A 26,600-nucleotide genomic window follows, 5' to 3' on the forward strand; every position below is an offset into this window, starting at 1 on the left:
CACACACTCACGATATCGCACATACCTGTACAATCGCGTGCACACACTCACAACATCCGGAGATATCATGTGCTTCCGGCCATGCGATCCTCCCGCAGGTTCTGGAAGCTCACTGCACAGCGTCGCAAGCGCCGAAAAGCAAGTGATATCGCTGGATGTGTGTGTGTGTGTGTGTGTGTGTGTGTGTGTGTGTGTGATCTGCCGAAGGACCTTGATGTGCTCACCTGCTCCTGATCGCGCGGTCTTCCATCTTCTTTCTTCTGTCCTTTTGGGGGTGCCCGCTGTCAATAATGAAGTGTCCTGCAGTATCTTTAACTTTTTTACCGCTGCACGGACATTTCATTATTGACCGCGGCTAGGCCTTATTTTCGGGGGGTGTCTAATATTTAAGCCTCCCTGAAAAATCCTGCTAGGTGTTATTTTCGGGGAAACACTATAATACTGTATATCAATACATTTATTTATGTGAAAACAAAAATAAAGAAAGTGCACATATAGTATTTGGTATTGCTGTGTCCGGAATGATCTAGTCTATAGAACTGTCTCCCTATTTAACCCCTTCAGTGAACAGCGTAATAAAAAATGTGGCAAAAACAATGCTTTTTCATCATATCTCCGAAAAAAAGTGTAATAAAACCCCATCAAAATGTGGAATGTAAATAAAAATATAATTGCAAACCTCTTTTTCCTGCTAAAAACAAGCCACCATACAGCTTCGACAAAAAAAGCTATAGCTCTTAGAATATTGTAATGCAAAAACAATTATTTTTTTTCAATAAAATTGTTTGTGTAAAAGTGGCATAACCTTAAAATGTATAAAATGTGGTATTGCTGTAATCATACTGATCAGAAGAATAAACCAGTCTTATTACTTTTACCAAAAAATAGCCACAAAAAACATTTCCCGAATTGCTGTTTCATGTCTCATTTTGCCTCCCAAAAATCAAAATCTAACAATGTAAAGTGCCCAAAAAAGGGTACCGATAAAAATGTCAACTTATCCTACAAAAAACAAGCCCTCACATGACTCTGTTGGAAGGAATTTAAAAAAAATTTAGCTCTCAAAATATGGTGATGCAAAAACTTTTTTTTTTTTTTGTGTAAAAACTTGAGTTGCCAACTAAAAAAAAACCCTAAAACAATATAAATCTGGTATCTCTGTAATCGCAGCAACCCGAAGAATAAAGCAGTCTAATCACTCATACTGCAGATTTTGCTGAATTTCTTTTAGGAAAGCCAGATCACCTTTGCAGAGCCTTTTGTCCTACCAGTAATGTGAAAAACCCTATATCTTCCATTGACAGGTGACGGACCCGAGTGATGATTTGTTAATTTTGTGGACTGAATCAAAGCTTTTATTTTTTGCGTCTTGAGCTGACGTTTTTAATTATACCATTTATGTTCAGATGATACATTTTGATCACCTGTTATTGCATTTTAAAAAAAATGTTTGCGGCGACTAAAAACATAATTTTGCCTTTTGGAATTTTTTTTTTTTCTCGCCATGTATCGAGCAGAATAATTGATTTTATATTTTGATCGCGCCTTTCTGAATGTGGCAATACCAAATGGGTATATTATTATTATTATTATTATTATTATTATTATTATTAATAATAATAATAATATATTTTTTTTTTAAGCTTTTTAACTTTTATTGTCAATGGGACAAATGGGGGTGACTTTAACTTTTTAGGTTTTTGTTTTTTGTTTTTTTTTATTTATTTTGCTAGTTTCCCTAGGAGACTTTATCACTGCACAGTCTGATCACTTGTTCATTTCTGCTGATCAGAGCTGCATGGTGTCAGGAGTCATCAGATGATCTGTCACTACAATGGCAACCATCGGCTCCCCGTGATCATGTCACAGGGCCGGCGATGGCAGCGGAGAAGAGTGTGGATCCACCCATGCCTGTTGTCCCCACATGTCTGCAGTTCAAATCAGCAGACATGTGCAGGGATCATCGCCGACTTACCGCAGCAGCCGCTGGTGATTACTGCTATATGACCAAGGACAAACCGCTACGTCCTTGGTTGTATAGGGTTTAAAATGTAAAAGATGAAAACCTATTTTTGTTGGGCCTTTATATACAAAGGAATTGTCATCTTTAACTTTATGCCTTCTTAGAGATCATAGGCAGCATGGTGGCACAGTGGTTAGCAAGGACAACATCTGCAAAGAGTTTGTATGATTTCTCTGTGTTTCCGTGCTCCAGATATACCAATAGGGAATGTAGATTGTGAGCCCCAGTGTGGACAGTGATGATCATGTCTGTAAAGCGATGTGGAATTAATAGCGCTATATAAGTGAGTAAACTAAATAAAGTTGTCTAACTGTGCGCAATAACATTAATCTTGACCAGGTGTGCCCAAACTCTTACATGCTACTATATGGGATATTGCCACATTTAGCAGATAGTGTGACACATTTTGATACTATTTTATCCCATTTCTCCATGTGAAAATGTGAACTCGGGTGTTAAACCAAAATTTTGTGCTAATGTAATTTTTTATTCACCGCCCACTTCTCTGCAGCACCTGTGGTGTTAATTTGGTCACTGCACCCCTAAATGAATAAATTCATTGATGGGTGTAGTTTGTAAAACTGCATGACTAATGGTGGGTTTCTGCTGTTCTGGCACCTCACTGGCTCTGCCTATGTGGCATGGAATCTCCAAACCATTCCAGCAAATGCTGCAGTGCAATATGGCGTTCCTTCCCTTCTGAGCCTTGAACTTTGCCGCAAAAGTAATTTTCAACCACATATGGGGTATTGACCTGCTGAAGAAAAATGACTTCTTTTGAAAACTAAAAACTTTGGGCCAAAGCAATGTTTTATTGGAAAACATGATGATTTTACATTTCCTCAGTTCAATGTTATAAAAGTCAATGAATCACCTGAGAGTTAAAAGTGCTCATAACTCTAACTGAACTCCGTGAGAGGTGCAGTTTCCAAAAAAGGATCACTTGTGGAGGTTCCTGCTGTTTTAGCATGTCACAGGCTTTTCATATGTGACATAGTGTCCACAATCTATAAGGCCTTGTGCGCACTAGCCGGATTTTCCTGCGGATTTGCTGCATGTTTCAGTGCAGAAAATGTTCTTAACCTTTTCTGCAGTGATTCAACAGCAAATCCAATGGGAAAAAAAATGCTGTGTGCAGTAGGCTGATTTTGACAGCTGCATGTTTTGCTGCGGAATTCCCGCAGCAAAAACAATTGCATGTCACTTCTTTTCCGCAGGTAGCTGCGGAATTTTACTCCATTGACTGTAATGTAATCGTGAAATCCCACAGGGAAAAACGCAGGTAGCAAATTCTGTGCGTTTCATTGCGTTTTCCTGCGTTATTCCCTGGGGTATTTCGCGTTTTTTGGGATATAATGTTCATCACTGCCCTGCGTTTTGTAGGGAAGTGATGTCATTATGACAGGAAGAGGAAGCGGAGCAGAGTAAACGCACACATCACACTTCCACAGAAATCAAACGTACATATTACAAATAAAAAAAAAACAAAAAAAAAAACGTGGGCTCCGCCGTATTTTTTTACCGTCCAGCCGAGGTAAACGCACAGCGGCGGCCCGGAATTCTCAGGCTGGGGAGGGCGAGGGCCAGGGTTAATGCCCCCCTCTCGCAGCAGAGAATATCAGCCCCCAGCTGCCCCGGGACTGTCGCATTCATTATGCGACAGTCCCGGAGTGTCCCCGGCTCTTCCAGATTGCCGTGATGCCGTGGCAAAAAGGGTAATAACGAGTTAATGGCAGCGGATCGCTGCCACTAAGTCCTGGCTTAATCATGGCAGCGTCTATAAGACAGCTTACATGATTAACCCCTAAGTAAAGTGAATAAACTCACACCACGAAAAATCCTTTTATTTTAAATAAAATAGCAAAACAGCCCCTCTTTCACCACTTTATTAACCCCTCCCAACACACAGCTCCGGCATAATCCACAGAGATCCCACGACGCTTGCAGACTGCTGCAGCTGTGTCTGACACACAGTACTTAATGCAGCCTCGTAACGAGACTGCAGGGGTAACCACAGGTCATTTCTCATGGTCGGTAATGTGAACACATTACCGCTCGTGAGAATTGCAGTGTGTCCTCACAGGGACTCTATCTATTGATTATCTATCCCTCTCTATCTATCTATATATATATCCTATCTATATATCGATCTATCAATTATCTAGCTATATCAGAAGGAAATGACTTTTTTTTTTTTCTTCCAATGTGCTTTATTGCATTGAATGCATTAAAACACATGTACCAACCTGCGGAAAAAACACACCAAAAACACACCAAAACGCATGTGGATTTCGGTTAGTTTTTCTTGCCTTTTTTTTTTCCGCGAGTGCGGAAATCTTTCAGAGCCTGCGGAATTTTCTTAAGAAAATTCCATTTTCTAGTGCGTACAAGGCCTTACAGCCAAAATGGAGCTCCTTGCCTTCCAAAACCTGCTGTGCACCCAAACAGTAGTTTTCCCACCATATGTGGTTTATCTGCATACTCAGGAAAAATTGCACAACAAATTGTATGGTTCACTGTCTCCTGTTACCCTTGAGAAATTGCTAACTATTGGGCTAAAACATTTGTGGGTAATTTTTTTTTTTTTTTTTTTTTTTTTTATATTCTCTGTTCAACATTATAAAATTTATGAAGCACCTGGTAGTTCAAGGTTCTCACCTCACATCTATATAAATACCTTGAGTGGTATAGTTTCCAAAATGGGGGTCACATGTGAGGGGTTTCCACTGTTTGGGCACATCAAGGGCTCACCAAATGCAACATGGCGTCCGCTATTGATTCCAGCCAATTTTGCATTCCAAAATTTAAAATAGCACTCCTTCCCTTCCGAGACCTGCAATGTGCCCAAACAGTAGTTTTCCCCACATATGGGCATTGTTGTACCCAGGAGAAATTGCACAACAAATTGTATGGTACATTTTTTTTCCCGTTGCCCTTATAAAAATATAAAATAAAATTGAGGCTAAAGTTACATTTTTGTGTGTAATATTCATATTTTATTTTTTTATGGCTCATTATAACATTTTGTGAAGCACCTGTGGGTTTAAGGTGAAGGTGGTCACTACACCTTTTAGATCACTTTTTTGAGGGGTGCAGTTCTAAAGTGGGGTCATTTATGGGGGATTTGAACTGTTTAGGCAGATCAGGGGCTCTGCAAATGTGACATGATGTCCGCTATATATTTCATACAATTTTGCATTACAAAAGTCAAATGGTGCTCTTTCCCTTCTAAGCCCTGCTGTCAATTCACGTGAATAGAAATCTATGTGTGCTACCTAGATAAGTTATAAGTACTTCTTCAGTAAGAGAAATATGGTGTTGAATAAGTTTATCCCAGTCCATATTTAAGTTTATTCCGTGTCTTTGTTGGGTGCAATAACCCTGTTACTCCAAGCAGGATAATTAACAGAACTTTCATTGTGCCACTGGAGTGATATTTTTACAGTGATTGGCTTCAGGTGGATTTTCCCTCAAGTTTCACTGGGGAGGCTGTGGTCAGCTGGACTTGCTACGTTCCATCAAAATGTTGATCTAGGCTCCTTCTCACGTGTCTCTGTATAACCTCCCAATCACCTGGATTCAGCTGATGCATGGCTGCATTTGTTTTGTGATCTGGAATGGATGAAAATAGGGTTGGAACAAGGTATTTTGGTAATCAAAAGAAGATTAAAGGGTGCTTTACACAGTGCGACATCGCTAGTGGTTGCTAGTGATGTCACGAGCGATAGCACCCGTTCCCGTCCATGCGATATGTGGTGATCGCTGCTGTAGCGAATTATATCGCTACGGCAGCGTCCCACGCACATACCTGCTCAGCGACGTCACTGTTGCTGCCGAACAATCCCTCCTTCAACGGGGAGGTGCGTTCGGCGTCACAGCGGCGTCACAAACCGGCCGCCCAATAGAAGAGGAGATGAGTGGCCGGAACATGCCGCCCACCTCCTTCCTCCCTCATTGCTGGTGGACGCAGGTAAGGAGATGTTCGCCGTTCCTGCGGTGTCACTGATAGCGATGTGTGATGCAGGAACAACGAACAACCAGTGGCATGCACCACCAACGATATTATGACAAGGAGCGACGTGTCAACAATCAACTATTTTTGACGTTTTTGCGATCGTTGATCGTCGCTCCTAGGTGTCACACTCTGCGATGTCGCTAACGACGCCGGATGTGCGGCACTAACGACGTGACCCAGACGATATATATCGTTAGCGATGTCGTAGCATGTAAAGCACCCTTTAGCAAATGGCGCCCCCCCATATGAACCCTCAGCCTTCAAGTAAAGGAATGGGTTAGAAACTAAAAGTAAAAAGACTAAACAGCAGTGTGAAGGAGTCTACCAAAAATAACTGGGTACAAATCAGCAGGGGTAGAACTAGATATAAAGCATAACCTTTAATTGAAAAATTTTAAAACGACCAGTGGTCACCGAAAAAAAACCAATTGACAAAACCACATATAAACACCTATGTAAATAGACACAGCAGCGGAATATGATGCAGAAGAGTCAGTGCCCAAAAAAAGAACTGCTATCACATGTACCACCAATACTATACGCTGCTAGTAAAGTCACCTCAAGAAATCAGGCAGCAATGTATAGTATAATATAAGAAGATTGTTTCTGTTTTTTCTATGGCAACTATCTCGCCATCTGATGTCCTGGATGCAGGAGGGGCAAATACCGACTGCCTCATATTACCTAAATTTGTCAGACTGATTGTTACTCACATCCCTCCTTCCATTTATCTTCTTATTATATTATACATTGCTGCCTACAACTCCCTGTATGTCCTTAACCCTTTCAGCCCCAACCTGTTTTCACCTGGATGACCTGGACATTTTTTTTTGCAATTTTGACCAGTGTCACTTTGAGGTTATAACTTTGAAACGCTTCAACGGATCCCAGTGATTCTGAGATTGTTTTTTCGTGACATATTGGACTTCATGTTAGTGGTAAATTTAGGACAATATTTTTAGCGTTTATAAAAAATCAGAAATTTGGTGAAAATGATGCAATTTTCAAGTTTGAATTTTTATGCTCTTAAACCAGCGAGATATATATGACACAAAATAATTAATAAATAACATTTCCCAGAAGTCTACTTTAGATCAGCACAATTTTGGGAGAAAAAAAAAATTATAAGGAAGTTATAGGGGTTCAAAGTTCATGAGCAATTTCTCATTTTTACAAAATTTACAAAGCCACTTATATATAGGGCCCACATCACATTTGAAGTGATTTTGAGAGGTCTACATGACACACAACACCCAAAAGTGACACCATTCCAAAAACGGCACCCCTCAGGTTACTCAAAACCACATTCAAGAAGGTTATTAACCCTTCAGGTGCTTCACAGGAACTAAAGCAATGTGGAAGGAAAAAATGAACATATTACTTTTTGCAAGAAAAATGTTAATTTAGCTTCAAATATTCCATTTTCACAAGGGTAGCAGGATTAAATGGACTCCAAAATTTGTTGGGCAATTTATTCTGACCACACAGTGGGAGGTGGGATTGGGGATAGTTAGAAAAGAGCCATGAACAATACTTACGGGATGGATCCGCACAGCAACAGGATCACAGGAGAGATGGAGGCAGATCGATGAGGCAGCAGATGGGGGGGCAGCGGCAGATTAAGTGGAATAACAGGTGGGGGGAGCAGCCGTGGATGTGAGAGGGTGGCGGAGGATGGGAGAGGGCGCAGCAGATGGAGGAGCGGCGGAGGATGGGAGAGGGCACAGCGGATGGGGGAGCGGCGGAGGATGGGAGAGGGCGCAGCAGATGGAGGAGCGGCGGAGGATGGGAGAGGGCACAGCGGATGGAGGAGCGGCGGAGGATGGGAGAGGGCGCAGCGGATGGGGGAGCGGCGGAGGATGGGAGAGGGCGCATTGGATGGGGGAGCGGCGGAGGATGGGAGAGGGCGCAGCGGATGGGGGAGCGGCGGAGGATGGGAGAGGGCGCAGCGGATGGGGGAGCGGTGGAGGATTTATGGGGGAGTGGGAGGTGAGATTGGGGATAGCTACCTTACAGGATGGATCTAGGCAGCAGGATCACAGCAAATGGAGGAGGCAACAGATCGGGGAGGGTGAGAGGTGGGGGAGAGGGCAGCAGATTGGGGAGGGTGAGAGGTGGGGGAGAGGGCAGCAGATTGGGAAGGGTGAGAGTTGGGGGAGAGGGCAGCAGATTGGGAAGAGTGAGAGGTGGGGGAGGGGGCAGCAGATTGGGAAGGGTGAGAGGTGGGGGAGGGGGCAGCAGATTGGGGAGGGTGAGAGGTGGGGGGAGAGGGCAGCAGATGAAGAGGATGGGAGAAAGCAGGCAGCAGATCGGGGAGGGTAAGAGGGGGTGGAGGGGGCAGTTGATCGGGGATGGTGAGAGGTGGGGGAGAGGGCAGCAGATTGAGAAGGGTAAGATGGGGTGGAGGGGGCAGCCGATCAGGGAGGGTGAGAGGTGGGGGAGGGGGCAGCAGATTGGGAAGGGTGAGAGGTGGGGGAGGGGGCAGCAGATTGGGGAGGGTGAGAGGTGGGGGGAGAGGGCAGCAGATGAAGAGGATGGGAGAAAGCAGGCAGCAGATCGGGGAGGGTAAGAGGGGGTGGAGGGGGCAGCTGATCGGGGATGGTGAGAGGTGGGGGAGAGGGCAGCAGATTGGGAAGGGTAAGATGGGGTGGAGGGGGCAGCCGATCAGGGAGGGTGAGCGGTGGGGGAGGGGGCAGCAGATCGGGAAGGGTGAGCGGTGGGGGAGGGGGCAGCAAATCGGGGAGGGGGCAGCAGATCGGGGAGGGGGCAGCAGATCGGGGAGGGTGAGAGGTGGGGGAGGGGGCAGCAGATCGGGGAGGGTGAGAGGTGGGGGAGGGGGCAGCAGATCGAGGTGGGGGAGGGGGCAGCATATCGGGGAGGGTGAGAGGGGGTTGAGGGGACAGCCGATCGAGGAGGGTGAGAGGTGGGGGAGTGGGCAGCAGAACGGGGAGGGTGAGGGGTTGGAGGGGGCAGCAGATTAAGAGGATGGGAGAGAGCGGGCATTAGATCAGGGAGGGGGGCAGCGGCTGATGAGAGAGCGGTGGCGGATAGAGGGAGGGCAGCAGATAGAGGAAGGCGGCGGCAGATTGGGGCAGTGGCGGCGGCAGTGACAGCGGATCGGGGCAGAGGCTTAACAATAGGGCACGTGCAGGGATCGCTCTCCTCAGTTTCCATGGACTGAGTGAAGCTAAGGAGGCGGTCACCTACAGGTCACCGGCCCCAGATCCACAGTGATTGGAGAGATCGGTCACAAGGACAGTCTCTCCACTCAGAACTGGGGAAGGGAAAATTAGAGATCACCCAGCTCCAGCCAATGATCAGTGCTATAGCTGCACTGATCATGGCTGGATTTCAATGTTTTAGCCATTTTCAATGGCTCAAACATTACAGTGGTTGTGATTGGCTGAGCGGTGTTCATCAGCCAAATCACAGCCTCCGTAGGTCCGGGGAGGAGACACCACCCCTCTTGAGGTCAGGCAGAGGTCCCCTCCTTCCCGAATCTAATGTTTGTATACACCGATCGCACTCACTGGGGCTCCGGGGCCACGATTCTTGTCATGATGTACTGGGTACGTAAAGCGATTATTCCTGGCTCCATATTGTTTTTGTCATTATACACTCTGACCTGTGCTCTGTGCCCGGCTCGTGCGTAGTGCAAATAGCCTGGCACTGTGCGCGCGCGCGCTGCATACAGTCCACAGGTCAGCACTCTGTGATTCCCTATTCACTGGGATCACACACTTTTCTTCCTTCTATATGCCACCTCGTATGAGCTTTCCTTCCTGACCTGTGCCCTGTGCCCGGCTGGTGCGTTGTGCAAATAGCCTGGCACTGCGCGCGGGCTGCGTGCAGTCCACAGGCCAGTTCATGTTTCCCTATCTATAGGGGTCACACACATTCCCACACTTTATATGCCACCCTCATTAGCATCTTCCACCTTGGCCTGTGCTCCGTGCCCGGCGCGTGCACTGTGCTGCTAGCTGGCGCTGTGCGCGCGCTCCGTATGATCCACGGGTCAATCCCCTGTCATCCTTCACTCTCTATGGACACACACACGTTCTGTGTGACGCCCCCTTCCATTCGGCTTATGTTGTGCTTCTCGCGCATGAGCGGTGCGTAATACTGTACTGCGCATGCGCGGCGTGCGCTCCACCTGCTCACACTGCGTTCCACCGTCCAGGAAGTGGGACGGTGGACGCCACACTGCTCCCACTATATAAGAACACGCCACCACCGCACGATGCACACCTCCCTGGGGCCTATACCCTATACCACCAACATAAGGTATGTGTAACTCTTACCTGAGGGCTTGATGGCGCTGTAGATTAGATCATTCATCCTTTCATTGATTTCATTTAGATTTACCACATATGGCTTGTCAACCACTTCCAGGCTCTAATACCTACAGGTATGTGCTCATACCAGCCTGCTACCAATATCTCCTATATATGATTTAATAACATTTATCATATACTTTACAATAGGGTCTCCTATAGAACCCCATAAGGCTTGTTTGATCCAGTCTATTTATATATTTCTTCCTGAATAATACTAAGGTAATATGGATAATTTAACCACCATATCACCTGTGCCTTATACTGGTTTTCTTATCCCGTCTGTAACCACTGGTTTTCGTTTATTTTGCTCATACGGTAGTACTCATGTCACCCTGTGGTCACTGGGAATTTTCTCAGTAAAGTATCAGAATACTGTTTCTGCATTCCAGGTAGTTTGCCTTCGCATTATGTGATATTTGGTACACATGTATCATTTTGTATATCTTCTCCTTCTCTCTATGGTTTTTTTAAAAATATTACTTTGATGCAAGTATATATGCCTCTTTTGCTCAGAACATTCCCTTTTCCTCTGAGGCAACTGAGTAACCATCAGTGAAGGAAACACGATACTCCTCCCTAATCCCTAGGGTACCTACCTTTGACAACTACTCATTTTTCCAGGTAGACTGTTTCCTTTATGTTGATTCTTTAATTCCTACTTGTCAAAATACATTGCATCATTTATCCTTATCTTTAGCCTACATCACGTAGGAGTCACACCTGATACATATGAATACCACAAATTAGAGACTTGGGATGGTGCATTTCCTCAATAAAATTATTTTATTAATTTCAAAATATTAAAATCATTTTCCATTGAAATACATGTGCACAACAGGGTCACAATATTATTTTCACACTGGACTGGCTCCTATACCACTGTTATGAGTTAAAAGTTATATAGCTGCACTGACTTATTATTGGCATTTATCATGCCTCTGTCATTTAAATTGGTAATTTTCACCTCCTTCTGGATATACCCATGTACTTAATCCTGCTCCTAATACCTCCCCAATGCTTCAAGTAGCACTGTGAATTCAGTAATTCCTGGCGAGGTTGGTTACCCTGGGTAGAATTGAAGTGAAGCGCAGCTTTTACTAACCGGTGCAGAATTCAGTGTGGTTGTGCCGTCCTTAGTCCCGACGCGCGTTTCCCACTTCTTCAAGGGAAATGCACCATCCGAAGTCTCTAATTTGTGGTATTCATTTGTCAAAATACATGTAGTCCCCGATACCCTGTGTATTACTCTAATATGCACGTTTATACCTATTTGCATCTAGAATTGTCTACATTCCACGACGCTTCATTTTATTGAAAATGGTCTCTACCATTTACCTACCTACCCTCTTCAGTGCATAAGGTATTTAGAGAGAAAGGCATTTAAATATATGTAAATTTCATTTTGTTCATTTTTTGCGAAAGTAAGAAAAGAATGTCTTTCTCATATCATTTGCATATCTGTATGTTTTGTATGTAATACTCATTTGACTCTATCTCCTGTATAGGATTGCATTTTTGTCCATCCTGACCCTATGGTGATGTCCACATACTATAGAACATACACCGCACATTTGTTCATATAGGTGGGTGTCACTGCTGCCTCTTTCTATCCCATTTACAGAACTATATTTTTACTTGTATGAGTTTTCTTATGATGGGCTTTCTTTATATTGAATATGCATAGATTCGATGAGCACATATGTACCCTTGTTTTAGTATGTGCTATTTGATATGTTCAGAGGGTCTGTAATTACAGGCTATTTTTCTGTCTAAGATACTACATTACTATATGTTTTTAATATGCACTAATTGTACACTTGTTTTTGTTATACTAGATAAACTTTGTCCTTGGTAAAGACCTTCAATGTAATGGTTGAAACGGATGAATTATCAACATTTTTTGACTTGTGCACAAATAAAACCTTTCAAGCATTCAATAGTCTCTTTTTTCATATACCCTTTGAGTGTGCCAGAACTATTTTTCTATTTTGACGTACTGGGTACGTCATGTGTCGTGAAATACCAGGGCACCATGACGTACCCAGTACGTCATGGGTCGTTAAGGGGTTATCAGTCATTATCAGACTGTGGACCATATGGGAATCACAGTGCTGTTTTACTATTGATTAGAGTACTCCGTATCAACAAGTAAATATTTATATCCAGATAACTTTTTAGAAGTGACATTTTCTTCAATTGTATAGATTCTTTCTTTTCATTTCCATCTTGTCCAGTTGCCATGGTGACGTTTTACATCCAAAGCTCTTCTCTGCAGACTACCTTCCTTACCGGTCTTCTACAGCACATCAAGACACAGTACCCTTAAAAATAAGTGTTATTAAAATGCCCTCTGTATAAAAATATCTTTCCATATTATGACCTAAATAAGCCGCCTATGGTAAATGGCCTCCACACTGTCTGCCCTTATGAGCTACACCTGTCACACTGTCCTCCTTAATGAGGTATAACCAACTCATTGCCATTATCCGCTATAACCGCCACACTGTTTGCCCATATGAACTACAGCCTATATAATGGCTGTCCCCTCTCCACTGTTTTCCCTTACACACTCTATATCTCCACACTGTCTCCTCGCTATGCTAACCTCTTTCCATACGTTGCCCCCATTTCATGCTGCCCGTTCTCCATATTCATATTGTGCCCCTTTTTCACACTGTCCTCATCCTGCCCACCATGTTGTCCTCTCCAAAGTCTACCCCCTTCTCACACTTTCCTCCTGCACGGTATGATGATCACCACAGCCACGTATACAGTATAAAATTAACAGCCCCCAATATAAACTATGTATGACTGGAGAAGAAAAGGAGATAAGGCAACAAACGTGTGTAAAAAAAATCCATTTTATTCATTAAAAATGCATATTAATTAATACAAAATTACATCAAGAGAAAAAGGTCAGACAATTCAGCGGAAAAAGAGTAGGGGAGGTATAATGTGTGGGAGCAAAACTTGCCGCACAGAACCAACCAATAATTGAAATATAAAAGCACTGTAATGCCACCAGGTACATAAGAATTTCTTATAGTAAAACTGCAGCAGGGTGACGACCCAGAAGGGACACTGTGAAAGATACGAAAAATGTCTTTAAGTGGGCAACATGCATGTATAAGATTCCCCTCTAGGACCCACCACAATCACGGTATAAATTGGCTCTATCACTGCGCAGAGCCACAGGCAAGGACCAAAAAGTCCTTTCCCTCTGAAACGGTTAAGCCCTGGTCAGTACCCCCCGTTGTGGATCCGCCAGTATCCAGACTGGCTAAACACACGGTCATGTCGGTTTCAGACAATGCGTCTCTCAAGGACTCGTCCGACCGCGCAGTTGATGCTGCGGTCAAATCTATTTTCCAGGCTCCGGGCTCCTCTCTTCGCCCCCTGTTTGCCTTAACATGGGTCGCGAGAGCTATGGGGGTGTGGAGCAAGAACCTACGCAGGATGCTTCGCTCTTTTAATATTCCCCCGGCGGCTTTTGAGATCCTTGATTTGTTCTCTCTAGCCTCTAATTATTTTCTTCACGGCTCCCTAGATGCAGCTAGTTTGTCAGCCCTGTCGGCGGCCAATGCTGTTTTTGCCCGCAGAGTCCTTTGGCTAAAAATATGGAATGCGGACAGTGCCTCCAAGAAATCCCTGTCCACACTCCCCTTCCATGGCCTGCGTCTGTTGGAGAATCCCTGGACAAACTCATATCTGAGACGACGGGTGGTAAAAGTACCATTCTACCTCAAAAGCGCCCTGTATCCAGGAATTTAAAAAAAAAAATCTGCTTGGCGCAGGCAGTCCTTTCAGCCTGCCCCCCAAAAACCATCAGCCCAAGGATCGTCCCAACACTCAGATCGAGGATCTGGTCCCTCAAGGGGTTCTTCTTGGCGTTCCCACTCCAAGCAACCTAAACCCAAAGGACCTCGATCTGTACAGGCCCCCTCAGCATGACGCCAGATAACTCTCAGATCCGACTCCTGTTGGAGGGCGGCTTCTGCTTTTCGGGATATCTGACTAGACCACACTCGCGATGCTTGGGTTCGAGAAATCGTCACCTCAGGTTACAAGATCGATTTCCATTCCCTGCCGGCCAACAGGTTTCTGCGTTCTCGTCTTCCAAAGTCCAAAACGCAAAGCCAGGCCTTATTTCAGGCCATAGCCTCTTTGCAGAAAGCAAATGTTATCATTCCAGTGCCCCTGGAACAGCGCGGCAAAGGTTTCTATTCAAACCTTTTTGTCATTCCCAAAAAAGATGGCTCTGTCCGCCCTATCTTGGACCTCAAACGGCTGAACAAATTCATACGGATTCAAATGGAATCATTGAGAGCAGTGCTAGCCGCTAAGGAACCTGGAGAATTCCTAGCTTCCATAGACATTCAAGATGCTTATTTACACATTCCCATATGTGTCTCTCATCAACGGTTCCTTCGCTTTGCCGTAGGACACCGTCATTTCCAATTCAGGGCCCTCCCCTTTGGTCTGGCCACTGCGCCTCGGGTCTTCACAAAGGTCATGGCGGCCGTCATGTCCATTTTACACCCCAAAGGCATCCTGGTCGTTCCCTATTTGGACGACCTTCTTGTCAAAGGGAGCTCTCCAAGTTTGCTCAGAAAGCGTGCAGATTTGCCTAGACACACTGTCAAGGCTAGGGTGGCTTATCAACTTCAAGTCATACCTCATTCCTCATCAGCGCATCACCTTTTTAGGTATGCTGATAGACACGGCTCAGTCCCGGGTTTTTCTTCCAGAAGACAAGAGGTCTTCCCTGATCCGGGCCGCCCAATCCCTCCGCTCTCGCCGTCACACATCCCTTCGGAATGGAATGAGAGTGTTAGGCAAGATGGTGGCGGTCATAGAAGCCATGTCCTTTGCCCAATTCCATCTGCGCCCTCTACAACTGGATCTTCTATCCTCCTGGGACAAGAATCCATCTTCCCTAGACCGGTCAGTCCGCCTATCTCGGGCTGCGCTCAGCTCCCTCGTCTGGTGGACTCAAACCTCATCCCTATCTCAAGGGAAGTCCTTCCGCCCGGTCCACTGGCAAGTAGTCACGACGGATGCCAGCCTGATAGGCTGGGGGGCGGTGTTTCTCAAACACTGGTCTCCTTCCGAGCGCTTCCTGCACATCAATGTTCTGGAGATCAGAGCCATATTTTTGGCCCTTCAGAATTTTCAACCCTTACTATTGGGCCTCCCTGTTCGGATCCAGTCAGACAATGCCACGGCCGTGGCTTACATCAACCGTCAGGGAGAAACTCACAGCAGGGCAGCGATGAAAGAAGTATCCAGGATTCTTCTTTGGGCAGAGATGCACATTCTCATTATTTCAGCTGTCCATATTCCGGGGGTAGACAACTGGGCCGCTGACTTTCTCAGCATGGAAGGTCTAGCGGCAGGGGAATGGTCCCTCCACGACGACTTCGTTGGGGACTCCCAGATGTGGACCTCATGGCTTCTCGGATGAACGCCAAAATACATCCCTTCATATCCCGGTCGAGAGACCCGCTAGCGCTCGGCTCCGACGCTCTAGTCTTTCCGTGGTCGCAGTTTCGCCTACCCTACATCTTCCCTCCGTTTCCTCTCATTCCGAGAGTAATTAAGAAAATCAAAGTGGAGGGAAATCCCGGTGATCCTCGTGGCCCCGGACTGGCCCTGGAGAGCCTGGTACCCAGAGCTTCTCCAACTGCACGGCGACACTCCCTGGCGTCTTCCCGACCGCCCGGATCTTCTGTCACAAGGTCCAATATTCCACCAGAATACAGCACAGCTGCATTTGACGGCGTGGCGCTTGAATCCTTGATTCTAGCAAAATCAGGTCTTTCTTCTAAGGTAGTTCATACCATGCTTAATGCTCGGAAGCCCTCCTCCGCCAGTATCTACCACAGGACCTGGAAGACCTATCTTTCCTGGTGTGACCGTCATAATCTGTCGCCCCTTACCTTTTCAATCCCTAAAGTTCTTGCCTTTCTGCAAGACGGTCAGGACTCGGGTCCAGCTTTCAGTACCCTTAAAGGACAAGTTTCTGCCTTGTCAGTATTTTTCCAGAAGCGGCTGGCTTCTCGCCCTCAGGTCCGTACCTTTCTTCAAGGGGTGGCACATTTGGTCCCTCCTTATCGCCACCCCTTAGATCCCTGGGATCTGAATCTGGTTCTAGGAGCTCTTCAGCTTCCTCCCTTCGAACCTCTGAGAGAAATCTCTCTTCAACGACTGTCCTGGAAGGTTGCCTTTTTAGTCGCCATTACCTCTATCAGGCGAGTGTCCGAACTGGCGGCCCTTTCCTGTCGCTCACCTTACCTGATTTTCCATCATGATAAGGTGGTCCTTCGGCCTTCCCCTGCTTCTCTTCCGAAGGTCGTATCTTCTTTCCACTTAAACGTGGACATTGTGTTGCTGTCATTCTGCCCGGTCCACTCTTTTGAAAAAGCCCTTCACACTCTAGATCTCGTCAGGGCTCTGCGGATCTACATCTCCAGAACAGCGCCGTTGCGCAAGTCCGATGCCCTCTTCGTCCTCTCACAAGGACACAAAAAGGGCAATCCGGCTTCTAAAGCCACGATTTTTCGACGGATTAGGACTGCCATCTGTGAGGCTTACAAAACACGAGGTGTTGTTCCTCCTCAATCTGTGCGGGCCCACTCTACGCGAGCAGTGGGTGCTTCCTGGGCTATCCGCCATCAGGCTTCGGCGGCCCAACTTTGCAAGGCCGCTACCTGGTCCAGTGTGCACACGTTTACAAAATTCTACAGAGTGCATACGCATGCTTCCGTGGATGCTGCTCTTGGAAGACAAGTCCTTCAGGCGGCAGTGGCCCATTTATAAGTGGCCACTGCTCGGTTTTCTGACAGTGTTTTGATATGTGTTCACTGCAGTTGCAGTTTTTAGTCAGCTTTTAGGCGGGCTTTGCACACTACGACATGGCAGGTGCGATGTCGGTGGGGTCAAATTGAAAATGATGTACTTCCGGCATCGCATGCGACATCGTAGTGTGTAAAGGCTCGATGATACGATTAACGAGCGCAAAAGCGTCATAATCGTATCATCGGTGCAGCGTCGGCGTAATCCATGATTACGCTGACACGACGGTTCGATGTTGTTCCTCGCTCCTGCGGCAGCACACATCGCTGTGTGTGAAGCCGCAGGAGCGAGGAACATCTCCTACCGGCGTCACTGCGGCTTCCGTAGGATATGCAGAAGGAAGGAGGTGGGCGGGATGTTTACATCCCGCTCATCTCCGCCCCTCCGCTCCTATTGGCCGCCTGCTGTGTGACGTCGCAGTGACTCTGCACGACCCGCCCCCTTAATAAGGAGGCGGGTCGCCGGCCAGAGCGACGGTCGCAGGGCAGGTGAGTCCATGTGAAGCTGCCATAGCGATAATGTTCGCTACGGCAGCTATCACAAGGATATCACAGTTGCGACGGGGGCGGGCACTATCGCGCTTGGCATCGCAGCATCGGCCTGCGATGTCGCAGCGTGCAAAGTGCCCCGAAGTCTGATGTTATACACTGTTAATAGTTCAGTTCCCACCCAGGGAATGAAAAGGCGAGAAAGGAAATTACATTTTTGTGTACTCACCGTAAAATGTCTTCCTTGGAGCCTTTCATTGGGGTACACAGCTCCCACCCTTGTGGTTTTGGTTGTCCTTCTCCTACTGCTTTTACACCAAACTGAGCTAGTTTCCTGCCTAGCTAGGGTATATGCTGTGGGGGGAGGAGCTAACACTTTTGCAAATCTAGTGTCACGCCTCCCTGCAGACACCATAATACCCACTGTCTGTGTCCCCCAATGAAAGGCTTCAAGGAAGACATTTTACGGTGAGTACACAAAAATGTAATTTTCTTCTCCAGTCATACATGCCTTTTGGAGTAGGCATTTTCTTATGGGATACTACTAAGTGGTTCCATAAGTTTGGCATCTATTATGGCCAAGTTCTTGCTCCCAATATAAACTATGTCCACCACAGCCCCTCGTTATATAGTATAATGGACCCCATAGAACCCCATACAGTATTATGGTCCCCCAGTCACTGATACAGTATAAAGGCCCCACAACTCATTATATACAGTATAGTGTTCTCCACAGCACCTCATACAGTATGATATTCACCACAACCCCCAATATAGAGTACAATATCCACAACAGCACCCAATATACACTGATATCCATCACTGCCCTCATGCAGTATGATGTCTACCACAGCAGTACGTCCACCACATCACCATGTTATATAGCGTGAGAGACCCACAGCAGCCCATACAGTATAATGGCCCCCACTCAAAATGTTGTATAATGGCCCCACAGCCCCTTATATACTGTATAATGTGCTCTGCAGCACACCACACAGTATGATGTCCACCACAGCCCTCTTATATACAGTTATACAGTATAATGTCCTATACAGCGCCTATACAGTGTGGTTACCACAGCCCTCAATAGAAGGTCTCCAGCAGTACTTAATACAGTATGGTCATTCTCTAATGTCCCTAAAGCTCCTGTTGTAATGTCCCAACAACCAGCATCCTCTTGTAATATCATCATAGACAGCCCCTTATGTCCCCATAGCCAGCCTTAATTATGTCAACCTGGACTGGTATCATCAGTGCGTACATTAACTGTTTCACCAATTCTGCATGTTTAATGGGATTACCAACTGATGTAAGAAAGTCTCTACTTCTCTAGATAGGGCCAAAATCATGGCAGATCCCGAATCAGTAATTCAAATCTGAATCAACATTAATTGCTTTACCTTTTGCCGCTCTCCAAACCTTAGTGAGTGTCTTCAGCTTTGCCTCCTGCACTGATATGTGTGGAGGGAGTGGTTGTTAGGATATGCAGTAGTATCCTCATATGCGGTAATCCAATGTAGTCGCTCATCCAGGTAGTATCTGGAGCCATCTACAAAAAAACCTCAAAATCTGCATTAGGAACAGGTTTATCGTAGACATGTGAAAAACCTGCTGACTGATCAACTTTATGCAGTCATGTTCATGGGTCATGATGTTTTGCTCTGAACCAAAGTCAAATTATAATGAGCTCACCAGTGATGTCCAAATTGAATTAGATCTTCCAGATAATGAGTGCTCAGAGAAAGGAAAGCACACTTATTGTGAGCAAATCAATTCTGTTTATTTCTCTGTGATTAGTTCTGTTATACCATTTACAGATTATATGGAAAATTTCCACTTGCAACTTCCTTCTGACGAACCTATTATGAGTTCTTTATTGTATGAATTTAAACAACGATCTACCCATAAGTTTTCTCAAAACATTTCATATACAGTATTGGACAAAATATGAGACCATAAGAAATTAGTAAACCTAACGAGACTAAACTGATTAATTTGACATAAAATATAGAAAAATATTAACCATGGTCGTGGGTGTAGATCCGCCACACCACGGACTGGGCTTATCCTGGAGGGGTATGACTAAGTGCCTATCGAGTACTCACCAGAGCCTCTGATGGTGGGTTGGACTTGGCTGCCTGTAGACACCACATACAACTCTTGGGCAGTCACTGGAGTTCAGCAGCTAACCCCATGGCTGAGAGACACAGGAACAGAGGCTCAGGGTAGCAGGCAGGACTGGATCAGGGTGGCCGGCACATTGGACCTGGTACTGGTATGGATAGGACTGCTGGTTAAGACTGGATGGCAGGATCAGACCAGGCAGGTTCAAGAGTGAACTCGGGTACAGGCACTCTGGCAGGATCAGCCTATAGGAGTGGAAAGGTTCAGGATCAGACTGGATAGGTCCAGGCATGTAGGACAAGTTCAGGTACCGGTGGGATACAGTGACAGGGACTTGACAACAAACTAGTAGGTGCAGGACTAATGAGGAACAATGTTGCTCTGGCACCTTGTTAAGAGGGAGAATTCCTTAGACATGGGCTGGAGGCATTTCTGGATTAAGCATGCTGCACCTTTTAAGAGATGGGGATTGAACACCCTAAGATCATTCCCAGGTAATCTGAGAGGCCGGCATAGAATTTGGAAACCGAAAGACGCAGCGGAGAATACTGGAGGGGGCTGTGCTGCATAAAAGCGATTGCGTCTGCGTCCCTGCTAGGTGGAGGAAGCGGGACAGGGTAGTTATGGTGACGTTACAATGAGATATACACTACTAATAGCTGGGGGTCCAACCACTAGGACCCACAGTATCCAAAGATTGGGGCTTTGGCTTCTTAAAGGGGTACTCTGGTGTTAATAAATTAGTCTACTTTCCCTGCCATCCTAAACTATAAAGATGAGATGCACAATGTTCTATATCCTCACACTACCTGTAATTCACTGCAATGCTGCAGCTGCTCTTTGCTGTTTCCCCTCTACACTGGGACTTTACATTACACATCAGACTGCTTCAGCCTGTTAAAGGGAACCTCAAATAGCCGAATAGCTCTGGCACACTTATGGAATGAAGACAAGGAAAAAATATATATTTTGCTGCTCAAGTGAATTTATTAATTTGTGCATAAAAATAGATTAAATCTCATCCCCAACGTTTCAACCGTATTTTTATGGCCTTTCTCAAGGGTAGGATTTATCTGAGATAATAATCATAAAGAAATACATAATCAGGGGCGGACTGGGGTGTCTGGGGCCCACCAGGGGAATTGACTCCAGGGGCCCACCCTACAGATAAATATAAACACCCATTAGTGTTATCCCCATTATTGTGCTGCTTTCACTGTATACACAGGCGGCTCCTGCACATCTATATTGTGCACCATAACTGGGATGTACAATTTAATAGTAGTTTGCAGTAATGGGGTCTGTGGTGAAAACAAGTCATCACCGATCCACAGGTTAGGTTGGTGATAACTTATTGATCGGTGGAACCAGACCAGTGGAAACCGCACCGATCGGAAGATTGGGGAACTTTTTGCAGCGGCAGGTGGGATGTGTGACCGCAGCTCCATTCATCCTCTGTGGGGTGGGATGTATGACCGCAGCTCCATTCATCCTCTGTGGAGCTGCCAGATAATAACAAGCGCAGCGCTCGCAGCCACTGAGGGAATGAATGGATCAGGGGTTGAGTCGGACACGAGCTCCAGTGTGGAGATAATGGGGGATAAAAGTTGCACAATCGGTGCAGGTCCCAGCAATCAGACCCCACTGATGAATAAATGATCACTTATCCTTAGGCCACGTTCACACGTTCAGTATTTGGTCAGTGTCTTACATCAGTATTTGTAGCCAAATCCAGGAGTGGGTGATAAATACAGAAGTGGTGCCCGTGTTTCTATTACACTTTTTCTCTGATTTTACCGCTCCTGGTTTAGGCTTCTAATACTGAGGTAAAAAACGCACTGAATACTCAGTGTGTGCATGTGGCCTTAGTAAAGGTGATTTCTTGTTTTCACTGGAGAACCTCCTGTAAGTGCATATTTACTGCAGTGTAATAGTCACAGGGCTGGGAGGGGTTAAATGTTTAAGTATTTAATTTCTTCTGGAAATAATCTCCCCCTTATAGAGAGAAAAAGTGATCTCCATACACAACACAATCCACTATACCAAAATCAATAATACCATATACAAGGGGGAAATACCGCCACACCGTGACCAGATAACATATGACCACGACATAGTGACCAAATACAACCCATACAAGTGATAAATACCGCCACACAGTGATGACAACATATTACCACCAGTGACCAAATACAGCCACATACAAGGGAGAAATACCACCATACTGTGACCAGACCACATATTACCACCAAACAGTGACCAAATACAGCCACATACAAGGGAGAAATACCGCGACACTATGACCAGATAACATACTACCAACACATAGTGATCAAAAGCAACCACATACCAGAGAGTAATACCACCACATCATAATTAGACCACACAGTAACCGAATATTATCACATACAAGGGAGAAATACCGCAACACTATAACCACACCACATAATGACCGACTATAACTACATACAAGAAAGTAATACCGCCACACCATAATCAGACCACATAGTGACCGAATACAACCACATACAAGGGAGAAATACCGTGGCACTATTACCACACCACATAATGACCAAATAATACCACACATGAGACAAATATCAGTACAACATGACCAGACGACATATTAATACCACACAAGGACATACAGTTAGGTCCAGAAATATTTGGACAGTGACACAAGTTTTGTTATTTTAGCTGTTTACAAAAACATGTTCAGAAATACAATTATATATATAATATGGGCTGAAAGTGCACACTCCCAGCTGCAATATGAGAGTTTTCACATCCAAATCGGAGAAAGGGTTTAGGAATCATAGCTCTGTAATGCATAGCCTCCTCTTTTTCAAGGGACCAAAAGTAATTGGACAAGGGACTCTAAGGGCTGCAATTAACTCTGAAGGCGTCTCCCTCGTTAACCTGTAATCAATGAAGTAGTTAAAAGGTCTGGGGTTGATTACAGGTGTGTGGTTTTGCATTTGGAAGCTGTTGCTGTGACCAGACAACATGCGGTCTAAGGAACTCTCAATTGAGGTGAAGCAGAACATCCTGAGGCTGAAAAAAAAGAAAAAATCCATTAGAGAGATAGCAGACATGCTTGGAGTAGCAAAATCAACAGTCGGGTACATTCTGAGAAAAAACGAATTGACTGGTGAGCTTGGGAACTCAAAAAGGCCTGGGCGTCCACGGATGACAACAGTGGTGGATGATCGCCGCATACTTTCTTTGGTGAAGAAGAACCCGTTCACAACATCAACTGAAGTCCAGAACACTCTCAGTGAAGTAGGTGTATCTGTCTCTAAGTCAACAGTAAAGAGAAGACTCCATGAAAGTAAATACAAAGGGTTCACATCTAGATGCAAACCATTCATCAATTCCAAAAATAGACAGGCCAGAGTTAAATTTGCTGAAAAACACCTCATGAAGCCAGCTCAGTTCTGGAAAAGTATTCTATGGACAGATGAGACCAAGATCAACCTGTACCAGAATGATGGGAAGAAAAAAGTTTGCAGAAGAAAGGGAACGGCACATGATCCAAGGCACACCACATCCTCTGTAAAACATGGTGGAGGCAACGTGATGGCATGGGCATGCATGACTTTCAATGGCACTGGGTCACTTGTGTTTATTGATGACATAACAGCAGACAAGAGTAGCCGGATGAATTCTGAAGTGTACCGGGATATACTTTCAGCCCAGATTCAGCCAAATGCCGCAAAGTTGATCGGACGGCGCTTCATAGTACAGATGGACAATAACCCCAAGCATACAGCCAAAGCTACCCAGGAGTTCATGAGTGCAAAAAAGTGGAACATTCTGCAATGGCCAAGTCAATCACCAGATCTTAACCCAATTGAGCATGCATTTCACTTGCTCAAATCCAGACTTAAGACGGAAAGACCCACAAACAAGCAAGACCTGAAGGCTGCGGCTGTAAAGGCCTGGCAAAGCATTAAGAAGGAGTAAACCCAGCGTTTGGTGATGTCCATGGGTTCCAGACTTAAGGCAGTGATTGCCTCCAAAGGATTTGCAACAAAATATTGAAAATAAAAATATTTTGTTTGGGTTTGGTTTATTTGTCCAATTACTTTTGACCTCCTAAAATGTGGAGTGTTTGTAAAGAAATGTGTACAATTCCTACAATTTCTATCAGATATTTTTGTTCAAACCTTCAAATTAAACGTTACAATCTGCACTTGAATTCTGTTGTAGAGGTTTCATTTCAAATCCAATGTGGTGGCATGCAGAGCCCAACTCGCGAAAATTGTGTCACTGTCCAAATATTTCTGGACCTAACTGTATAATACTATAATAATGATCATGAATAAAAACTACAATACTAATAACACTAATATTGCCATCAGTGCCATAATACACAAGAGCTCTGTATATAGTGTATAGGTAATACAGTGCTCACCAGTGACATTATACACAGGAGCTCTGTATATAGTGTACAGTATAGTGTGTGTGTTCATGTAACACACTGACTTACCAGTGACGTCTCTAGCTGACTTTATTCATCTTCGCTTTTCCTCTTCATCCAGTACTGACCGCCATCACTTCTTCCTGCATGACGCGACTCTGCAGAAAATAACAGTCACCTATAGCCAATCACTCCCAGAGCACATTTTTCACTATTTCCCCAATTTCTACACCACGTCAGACTCTTGTTCCCCCATTGGAGTCAGTATCCTCAAAATTAACTTATTTCATCAGTAATAATGTCACTTAATTTGCTCCTACAGTAATTATGCCCCAAGTGCCACCATAAACTAATAATGTATGTCCCTCATTCTGGCCCCTTTTATATAATAATGTCTGGGGAAACAAGTGGAATCAGAAGGGGTTCTTAATTAAGGTACTTCCTGCACAAAATATCCCTCCACACTGCTCCTCTCCAAAATAGCCCCACAAAGTGCCCCTTTCCATAATGTCCCCCAAAAATTAGCATTTTATAATATCTCCCCCAACTACTTCCCTGTATAATTTCCCCCCCTCCTCATTATACTATGCTGCCTTCCACAATCTTTGATGCCTCATAATGTCCCCCATTGCCCTATAATGTCCCAATTTCTTTCATAACGTCCCCCACTGACCTATAATAACCCAATTTGCTTCATAATGTCCCCCACTGCCCTAAAGTGTCCCCCACTTCCCTAAAGTGTCCCCCACTTCCCTATAGTGTCCCCCACTTCCCTATAGTGTCCCCCACTGCCCTATAGTGTCCCCCACCTCCCTATAGTGTCCCCCACCTCCCTATAGTGTTCCCACCGCCCTATTATGTTCCCCACTGACCCATAATATACTCCATAAAGTCCACCACCGCTTCTTAATGCCACTTGTAAAATAACACTGCTCCTCCCCCACCTGCAGCCGCTCATATAAAAGTACATCTTCGGCTCCTCTGGAGCGCTTACCTGTGCCTGCGCGTCCTCCTCTTCATCCCTGCAGCTGCGGCCCGGTGATGATGAAGTCGGTGCAGAACTGAGGCGCGCTCCTCTGCAGCCCCGGTGATGACGGTACTTCACAGTGTGGGGCTGAGCAGCGCTGCTCTGCCTCCTGTCACCGGCTGCACTGTACAAATGTATGCGCGCCTGAAAGACACGCATACATCTGAATACCGGCGCTGTCGGTGCAGGCAGGGCCGGCTCCAGGTTTTTGTGGGCCCTGGGCGAAATAGTCTGTGGGCCCCATCCACACATAGACATGCACAGATACATACACATACAGGCATACGTACACATACTTATTTAAAGAGAAATTCACAAAAACACATAAATAGACATAAATCTAGACACAGTCATATACACTGACATGCATAGATACACATCATACATCACACACACACACACACACACACACACACACACACACACACACACACACATTATTTTTATATATTTATCCTGTATATATATTTCTAATATTGGGAAGCCGGCAACAGCCTCATTCACCTCCTGGCTTGTCTAACAGACATGGCCGCACATAGGGCACACTAACACTGCTGTATATACATCACAAGAGAGGCTGGGGACTTACACATTACTGGGAGCATACATATTACCGATGAAGGGAGTATACAGCAATGAGGGGTATACAGCTCTAGAGGAGGGCAGTGACTCTGAGGTGGGGGGGACATACAGCTCTAAGGGGGAATACAGCACCTGGGTGGAGGGAACATACAGCTCTGGGGGGTAAACAGCACCTGGGTGGAGGGGACATACAGCTCTGGGGGGGTTAACAGCACCTGGGTGGAGGGGACATACAGCTCTGAGGGGGTATACAGCACCTGGGTGGAGGGGACATACAGCTCTGGGGGTATAGTAGTATGCAACCCCCATATTGTGTTATGAAGCCCCCAATGTCCTCCATATAGTATTATGTAGCCCCCATATGCACTATGCAGCCCCCATATAACATTAAGCAGCCCCCATATAGCACAATGCAGACCCATATATCATTAGGCACATTCATGTAGTGTACAGCCCCTATATACCACAGTGCAGAGCCAGATAGCATTAGGCACCCTCATGGAGTATATAGCCCCTATATACCGCAGTGCAGAGCTAGATAGCATTAAGCACCCTCATGTAGTGCAGAGCCCCTATATAGCACTGTGCAGAGCCAATAGCATTAGGTATCCTCATGTAGTATACAGCTTGTATATAGCACAGTGCAGAGCCAGATAGCAATAGGCACCCTCATGTAGCATACAGCCTGTATATAGCACAGTGCAGAGCCAGATAACAATAGGCACC

At 45.5% G+C, this 26,600-nt stretch overlaps 1 protein-coding gene across 5 annotated transcripts in view; it reads left to right on the forward strand.

Annotated features, from left to right (window-relative positions):
- MPV17L (MPV17 mitochondrial inner membrane protein like) overlaps positions 1–26,600 on the forward strand; it is an 82,830-nt gene that overhangs the window by 11,565 nt on the left and 44,665 nt on the right. Inside the window, exon 2 of one of the 5 annotated variants that reach the window (XM_075329119.1) lies at positions 11,881–11,958. The exons of the other annotated variants lie outside the window; for them this stretch is intronic. The gene's annotated coding sequence lies outside the window, so the exon portion shown is untranslated. The remainder of the gene's footprint in view (positions 1–11,880; positions 11,959–26,600) is intronic. 5 annotated transcript variants of the gene reach the window in all.

The sequence above is a fragment of the Anomaloglossus baeobatrachus genome, chromosome 11, assembly GCF_048569485.1.
Source record: "Anomaloglossus baeobatrachus isolate aAnoBae1 chromosome 11, aAnoBae1.hap1, whole genome shotgun sequence".
Classification (NCBI taxonomy): Eukaryota; Metazoa; Chordata; class Amphibia; order Anura; family Aromobatidae; genus Anomaloglossus; species Anomaloglossus baeobatrachus.